This window comes from Urocampus carinirostris, chromosome 18 (genome assembly GCF_059441175.1).
Source record: "Urocampus carinirostris isolate Australia breed hairy pipefish chromosome 18, RoL_Ucar_1.0, whole genome shotgun sequence".
Taxonomy (NCBI): domain Eukaryota; kingdom Metazoa; phylum Chordata; class Actinopteri; order Syngnathiformes; family Syngnathidae; genus Urocampus; species Urocampus carinirostris.
This window is the reverse complement of record NC_142366.1, coordinates 6,118,459-6,127,365: the sequence shown is the minus strand read 5'-3', so window position 1 is coordinate 6,127,365 and position 8,907 is coordinate 6,118,459.

Sequence of the window (8,907 nt, the reverse complement as noted above, 5' to 3'; positions counted from 1 at the left end):
GCTGTTTGTTATTTCTTATTTCTTATTTATTTCTTGTTATTTCAATAATTTGTGTTCCAGAACCACTAAAGGGACAGTGTGTGATTATTAGTGCCTCTTAGTGGTAAAAAAACAAACTTCATTCATTAAAAACTAATAATATTAATTGAATAATAAGCCATCTTGCTGCTACGGATACCCCAAAAAGACAAGAAGCTTGGCAAAAGCAAAAAAATAAAAAAATAAAAATGGTTTGTAGCACTCGTTTTCGGTTTTACTACACTAACTTCCATTGGTCGAATACTACAGAGTGTTCCTTTAAAGGTACATTGTGTAATATTTGAACATTCGTATGATAGTTCATGTATTTTTGCCTAATGTTCAAATCAAGGTTTTTTGTTTACAGATTTAAAGCTTTTCGTTGTACGAAAATGCATATAATATGACACACTATCCCTTTAAAACGACGTAAACAAAAGGATACAAATCTGACTGGGGCGTGTAATGATTTAGTTGTCCTGCGGAGGGCACTCGCCCACTGGATTAAATTTTACATGAATTATGCTCTTCATTCGTAATTAGTAAAAGAAGAACAGTTGAGGAGCTAAAACGCATCTTGCACTAAACCTAAACCTGAAATAAAGTTTTTTTTTTTTAAAAACGACGTAAATTAAAGACATAAACACATGATAATGATAACAATTGAAAAAATGATAAATAAATACACACTAGTAAGGTACAGCAGCACTGCAGCGCAGTGGTCATTTTCTCCCCGTGTTTACATGGGTTTTCTCCGGGCACTCCAGTTTGCTTCCACAGTCCAAAAACATGCATGTAATTGGCCGGTCCAAATTGTCCCTAGGTGTGAATGAGCGAGTGAGTTGTCTGAGCGAGTTCTGAGGTCATGAGATCAAGTCCAGCAACCAGCCTTCATGTGCGGAGTTTGCATGTTCTCCGCGTGGCTGCGTGGGTTTCCCCCGGGCACTCCGGTTTCCTCCCACATTCCAAAAAACATGCATGTCAGGATAATTGGCCGGTCCAAATTGTCTCTAGGTGTGAATGAGCGAGTGAGTTGTGTGTCTCTGTGTGCCCTGCTACTTGCTGGCAACCGGTTCAGGGTGTCTCCTGCCCACTGCCCGAAGATAGCTGGGATGGGCTCCAGCACCTTGTGACCCTACTGAAGATAAGTGGTGCAGATAATGGATAGATAGTAAGGTACAGGGCGGCTGGGTGCGTAGCGCGCAGCCTCAGGGTTCAAGTCCAGCTACGCAGCCTCCCTGTGTGGAGTTTGCATGTTCTCCTCGTGCCTGAGAAGGTTTCCTCTGCCCACTGCCTGAAGATGACTGGGATGGGCTCCAGCACCTCTGTGACCCAACTGAGGATAAGCGGTGCAGATAATGGATGAATAGTAAGGTACGGACTAACTATAAGTCAAAGGCGGGCAACTACTTGGAGTCGGGGTCCACTTTGGGTTTAACAATTGGGCCACGGGGACAATCCTCGAGACCTATTGCCTCTTTTACATTTATGAATAATTATACATGTATACATCAACATGTTTTATTTCTTCGTATGTGTTTTTCAATAAATAAGTTTCATCAAATTGGTTTTGAAATGCTCACAATTAAAGCAACACAATATATTCAGTCCCTGTTTTAAGCACTACATTTGATATTTGGTTTTGTAGTGTTACTTTGTATATCTGGGGTCCATGGTGACAGACAATGGGGACCTAAAACCAGAGATTCTCCGCAGAAGAGCCCTGGCAGCATCTGCTCTGCAGTCTCTCTGGAAACCACTCTGGCGGCACCAGACCATCGCACGCAAGACGAAGCTCCGCATTTACAACCTCGCCGTACTCCCTATCCTGCTTTATGGCTCAGAAACATGGCCCCTGAACGACACCCTGGCCACAAGAATCGATGGTTTTGATAGCAGGGCTCTCAGAACCATCGAGAACATCAGGTGGCCCCAGCGAGTCTCCAATAAAGAGCTCAGAGCCCGCACGTGCCAGCCCCAAGCATCTTCCTTGGTCGCACAACGCCGCACCCGCTGGTTTGGCCATGTCCTTCGTCTACCACCAGACCATCCGACACGAGCCATTCTCCAGTTTGACCCAAAGGCCGCAGGCTGGAGACGACCACGAGGGAAACCCCGCACTCGATGGCTCGACGTCGTTGCGGGCGACCTCCAACAACACGGAGTTGCCGTAGAGGATGCAGAACAGCTGGCACAAGACCGCCAGCATTGGAAAAACCTGGTTCATCTGGTCGGCTCAACGCACAGGGACGGGACCCCCCGACCTTCGCTGGAGCAATAAGTAAGTAGTAGTAGTGTTACTGTCGTATTTTTTTAGCATTTTTGTAGTATATCTGCATTTAGATTTCTGCAGTCACAATGGAAAATGATATTATACTTTCAAATAATATCACCAAATGCTGAAAAGAAGGAGACTAAATACTGAGACCCTGCGGAACGCCACAGGTAAAACGAATAAGATATTATGGTCCACAGTGTCAAAAGCAGCACTGAGGTCCAGCAGCAGCATTACAAGAGCTCGCTGTTGTTTCATTCATTCCAATTCCTCCTCCCTGGCTAAGAGGGCCAGCTTTGGGAGACAAAAAAAGTGTTTTTATTACGAGTACTATTATTCATATTGTCATTTTATTTTGACAATTTCATTTGGCGGGCTGGATGAAAAAGCCTAATGGGTGATTAGTAATAGTTATTATTATTAAATTTTGCTTATTTTTTTTACCCAAAAATCTTTCCCAAAATAAAAGTAACATTTAATGTTTTTGCTCGTGAGTATTTTATTTATTTATCTCTATGCCAGAAAAAGATTTGCGGATTTGCTATGAATCTTGATTGATCCCTTGCCCTTAAATGAGCACTTTTCACACACAAAACATAAAAAAGGCCTTAGGGCGTCTCGCATTTCCCACAATCCATTGCTCTTCATTATTGATTAGCGACCTCGTGCACACACGCAAACACAAAAGCAATTGAGCGTGAAGATGATCAAAATTGCCAAATTGCAAGCAGGATTAGACAGCGAGGCTCATTAGGCAAGTCCCTCGTTGATTTTTTAGTGTTAACACAGTGAATAGTATTTGTCTTTTGGAATAAAAAAAAAAGTTACTGTTGTAACATATCCTGCATTGTCTCCTTTCATGTTCTGTACAATTAAAGTTTGTGTTCCAACATATTCTGTGATGTATTACTTTCCGTTAAATATTTTCTTTAGAGAAACTGATATTTGGGAATTTGACAAATATCAGGAATTGTATTTTTTCAATGGGCCGGGGATTTAGGCTCAGATGTAGCCGAGCCTCTCTCTGCCTCTCTCCTGACTTATGTCTCACAAGCTACGCACCCTGCGCCTTTGGATAGGAAAAGCGACCAGGGGTAGAGACACTGAAGCAGGAAGAATCTCGTTAAATTGGAGTAAACAACGGCAGCTCAGCTAAGTTTTGACATGCCCGTGAATCAAGACCGCTAATAATATTAAGATTTTATATGTGTATTTTGTATGTGGGATTAAGCGATAGCGTAAAAAGGGTAGTTAACTTGTTTTAGGGAAGCACGTTCATGCTGAGACTCATTTATTAGCTAATATCATAACATTAGTTCGTCAATCAAGTCAATGTGTGTGATTGCATGTGTGCTGGTGATTAAAGGAGCATAAAAAGTGCGCTAAAGTGAAAGGCTGAACGATTAACTGTTACCATAACATTAGTTTTTCAATCTGTCTCTATAACAGGAGTGCCCACACTTTTGTATTCACGAGCTCTATTGAAATTTCTATGCACTTTCTGTTTCAAGTTAATTGAAGACATGTTGGTATCATGATTAGTGATGTGAATTACCTGTGCCCGCTCCTTTGGCGCCAACTTCCTCGGACTCTGATTGGGTCCCTATACCTATTTAAACCCACTCCTTTCTGTCACTTGTTGTCAGTCCGTTTGCAAACCTCAGTGAATACTAGGCAAGCCTTTTCGACCCTGACTCTGACCCTGACATTTTTGCTCCCGTCTGTCTCTGGCTACGACCCGTGTCGATCTTGACCATGTTTGCTCTCCCATCCCGATTAATGACCCGTTTTCGATCCCAACCACGTCTGCTCTCCCGTCCTGGCTTACGACCCGTTTCTGACCCGAACACGTTTTTGCTCTCCAGTCCCGGCTATCAACCTGTTTTTCCGTCCCCAACACCGCCATTGCTCACCACGGAAGTCCCACTTCCGCGTTCAGAGCGACCTGATTCCCGCGCCCAGCGATCACCGGATAGTTGGTGCAACCCTTTCCTTTCTTCCAATAAAAGTGCGAGAAATATAACGCAATTGGGTCCTGTTTCTGGTCTGTTCCTGACGGTTGTATTGACATTTTTTTGTATTTGTTAAAAAAAAGTCAGGCGGGTATAGAAGTTTGTATGTACCTTTATACGAGTTGCTGCCAAGCCAGGTTTTTGGTTTAAGTGAAAGATTTGTCATGTTTGCTGTGTTGAAATTCTAATTTACAGTAAAAAGTTGAAGTTGAAGCAATTTGTGTGTACTTTTCTTCAAGTTGCTGTTAAGCCTAATTTTATTTCTGTCATGATTACTGATGCAAGGGACCTGAGTCTGCCCCTTTGGCCCCAGCTGCCTCGGACGCTGATTGGCTGCTTATATCTTTTTAAACCCCCGTCTTCCAGTCACCCGTGGTCAGTTCGTCTACGAACCTCAGCCACGCTAGGCAAGCCCTTTCGACCCTGACTATCCTGTCCTGGTTCCTGTTTGATTCCCGGTACCGACCCTTATATCAAAAGACTATTGACTCTAAATATCAGTTATCGGCTACCTCTTAATACTAATAATCGCTATTGCTATCGGCCCTGAAAAAAAAAACATTTTGGTCGATCCTACATTTTTATTTACATTTCTCTTTTCCTGGTGGGACAGAACATTGAGGGAGACCGAGGACTTACATCAAAGATGTTGTAAACATACTGCGAGGTCTGCAATGAAAAATAATGTGTAAATCTTTACAACCTAAACAATACACTCAACCACGCATTCACACCATTCAGAAAATTAAAACAACTGATTAGGTAAATAAAATAAGAAAAGGGAGGATGTCGGTTTAACAACATATAAATTCAATATGAACAGTAAAAACATTCGCCTAATACCCGAAAGGTCCCTGGTCTGAGACTGGGTGGTCACTCCCCCATGACAACATGACTGAGCTGGGGAATATTCAAGATGTTGTTCTTCTCCACCTTCCACTTGAGGATGCCCAAAAGATGGGTTTTTGGGATCTAGATCTGGATAAATGCTTGGCCAGTCCATGATCTTTACCCTTAGCCCCTTTAGAAAAGCCTTGGTCATCTTATTCAGGGTCATTTTTAGGTTGGGACATTGCCCTGCGACCCAGTTTTTGGAAGGAGGGGATCATTCTCTGATCCAGTATTTCACAGTGCATGCTTGAGTTCATGTTTTCCTCAATGAAATGCAACTCTTCAATTCCAGTTGCACTCATGCAGGTCCAAACCATGACAATACCAACACCATGTTCGACTTTAGGCATGACACAAACATGTTTTTGCTACTCCCCTGGTTGCCGCCAAACATGCTTCACAACATCTGAGCCAAATCAATTCATCTTTGTCTCATCAGACCAGAGAATATCTTTCCAATAAGCCATTTTCTTTGTTAACGTACTTCTTTTCACAATCAAAGTGATGTTTCTTCAGTGATGTTCTATTTAACATTCTAATGATCTCTCTCTCTCTCTCTCTCTCTCTCTCTCTCTCTCTCTCTCTCTCTCTCTCTCTCTCTCTCTCTATGTATATATATATATATATATATATATATATATATATATACACACACATATATATATATATATACACACACATATATATATATATATATATATATACAGTGGCTTGCGAAACTATTTGGCCCCCTTGACCTTTTGCCACATCTCAGACTTCAAACATCAAGATATAAAACTGTAATTTCTTGTGAAGAATCAACAATAAGTGGGACACCATTATGAAGTAGAACACACTTTATTGGATATTTCAAACTTTTTTAACAAATAAAAAACGAAAAAGTGGGTGTGAAGAGAAGATCCGCTCTTCCCCCTGAGATTCGATCTGCAACCTCAGTGGAAATGTTTAAATCTAAGCTTAAAACACACTTCTATTCTATAGCATATGAATAACCTATATTTTGTGTTGACAATATCAGGGGATGGTGTCATAATAGTCTGTAGTTTGCAATAGTCTTTGATCTGTGCAGCCCTTTGAGACTCTTTGTGAGTCAAAGGGCTGTACAAATACACATGACTTGACGTGTGCAAAATTATTCAGCCCCTTTTACTTTCAGTGCAGTGAACTCTGTCCAGAAGTTCAGTGAGCCTCTCTGAACTCAATGTTGATCTAAATGACTAATGATGATAAATGGAATCCATCTGTGTGTAATCAAGTCTCTGTATAGATACACCTGCACTGTGATATTCTCAGAGGTCTGTTTAAAGCGCTGAAAGCATCATGAAGAACGAAGAACACACAAGGCAGGTCTGAGATACTGTTGTGGAGAAGCTGGATTTGGATACAAAAAGATTCCCCAAGATTTAAACATCCCAAGGAGAACTCTGCAAGCAATAATATAGAAATGGAAGGAGTATCAGACCACTGCAAAACTGATCAGAGATGCAGCCAAGAGGCCCATGATCACTCTGGATGAACTGCAGAGGTCTACAGCTGAGGTGGTAGAATCTGTCCATAGGACAACAATGAGTCTTATACTGCACAAATCTGGCCTTCATGGAAGAGTGGAAAGAAGGAAGCCATTTCTTAAAGATATCCATAAAAAGTGTCGTTTAAACCTTGTAACAAGCCACCTGGGAGACCCACCAAACATGTGGAAGAAGGTGCTCTGGTCAGATGAGACCAAAATCGAACTTTGTGGAAACAATGCAAGACGTTATGTTTGGCGTAAAAGCTGCACAGCTCATCACCCTCAACACACCATCCCCACAATCAAACATGGTGGTGGTAGCATCATTGTCTGCTTTTTGGGCCTGCTTTGCTTCAGCAGGGACAGGGAAGATGGTTAAAATTGATGGGAAGATGGATGGAGCCAAATACAGGACCATTCTGGAAGAAAACCTGATGGAGTCCGCAAAAGACCTGAGACTGGGACGGAGATTTGTCTTCCAAAAAGACAATGATCCAAAACATAAAGCAAAAGCTACAATGGAATGGTTCACCAAAAACATATCAAGGTGTTAGAATGGCCAAGTCAAAGTCTAGACCTCAATCCAATTGAGAATCTGTGGAAAGAACTGAAAACTGTTGTTCACAAACGCTTTCCATCCAACTTCACTGAGCTCGAGCGGTTTTGCAAGGAGGAATGGGCAAAAACATCAGTTTCTCGATGTTCAAAAGTGATACAGACATACCCCAAGCGACTTGCAGCTGTAATCGCAGCAAAAGGTGGTGCTACAAAGTATTACATTTTTGGGGCTGAATAATTTTGTATACCCACTTTTTCATTTTTTATTTGTTAAAAAAAGTTTAAAATATCCAATAAAGTGTCTCCCAGCGCCATATCATGTTCATGTTATGTTCAGTTATGGCCAATGCGCCTCGCAACATGTTTTCCCCCCTTTCATGTTTTGTTCGGTTAGAGCTGGCTTATTTCCCAACATATCCATTGTTGTCCTCTTTTGTGTTTTTTTCAGCTAGAACTAGTTTGTGTTCAAACCTATTTCATGGGATCTCCTTTCATTATTTGTTTTGTCATGGCTAATTAGTGTCCCAACATATTCTGCATTGTCTACCTTTCCTGTTTTGTTCAGTTAGAGCTAATGAGTGTTCCATCATATTGTGTGTTACCTTCCTCAAACGTTTTTATCAGTTAGACCTAGTTAGTGTCCCAACATACAGTATTGTGCATTTTATCTTCTTCATATTTTGTTCAGTTTTGGCTATTGTGTCTCCCAACATATATTTTTCCTCATTTCATGGATAGTCGGTTAGAGATATTTTATGTCCCAACATATCTTGCGTGAGCTTTCTGTATTGTTTTTTGTGTATTCCGTTCGAGTCATTTAATGCTCCAACCCATAACACGCTATCTTTCGTTCATGTTTTGTTCAATTAGAGCTCGTTTTTGTCCCAACTTATTCTGCGTTTTCTTCCTCTCTTGTTTTTTCGTGTTCAGTTGGAGTTTTCCTGCGTCCTTTCTTTTGTGTTTTAGTCGGGCTAGTGTTCCAACATATTCTGCGATGTCTCATTTTCACGTTTTGTTCAGTTACAGCTAACAAGCGTTTTCTTCAGTTAGAGCTAGTTAGTGTCTCAGTATATTCTGCGTCATTTCATTTTCACGTTTTGTTCAGTCATAGCTAGTCTCCTAACATATCCTTTCCTCTTTTCATGTCTTGTTTGGTTAGAGCTAGCAAGTATCCCAAAATATTCTACATTGTCTTTGTTTTATTATTTTTTGTTGAGTTTGAGTTAGCTAGTGTTCAAACAGACCACGTGTCGCCTTTCTTTCATAGTTTGTGTAGTTACAGCTAGTTAGTGTCCCAGTTTATTATGTGTTGTCTTTCTTGTTTTTGTTTGTGTTCATTTCGAGTTAGTTAGTGTTCCTCTAAATCCTTATTGCCTTCCTTTCAGGTTCTGTTCAGATTTGTTTTTTTTTACACGCACAAAAGAATTTATCTTTCAAAGACATCAAAAACTTGACTTCCATCCTCGTTAACAATTTTGTTTTGCACGTGATCACATCGCGACTTTGTTACGATTAACATTTACCGTAAATAGCATTGGCTCAGAAATGCTTTAATCGCTTTCTCCTTTCTGGCAGTGAGCCAGCTGTCAGTCACGGACTGTGAGAAAATGAGTAAGAGAGGACGGGCGTGTGTGCACGCACAC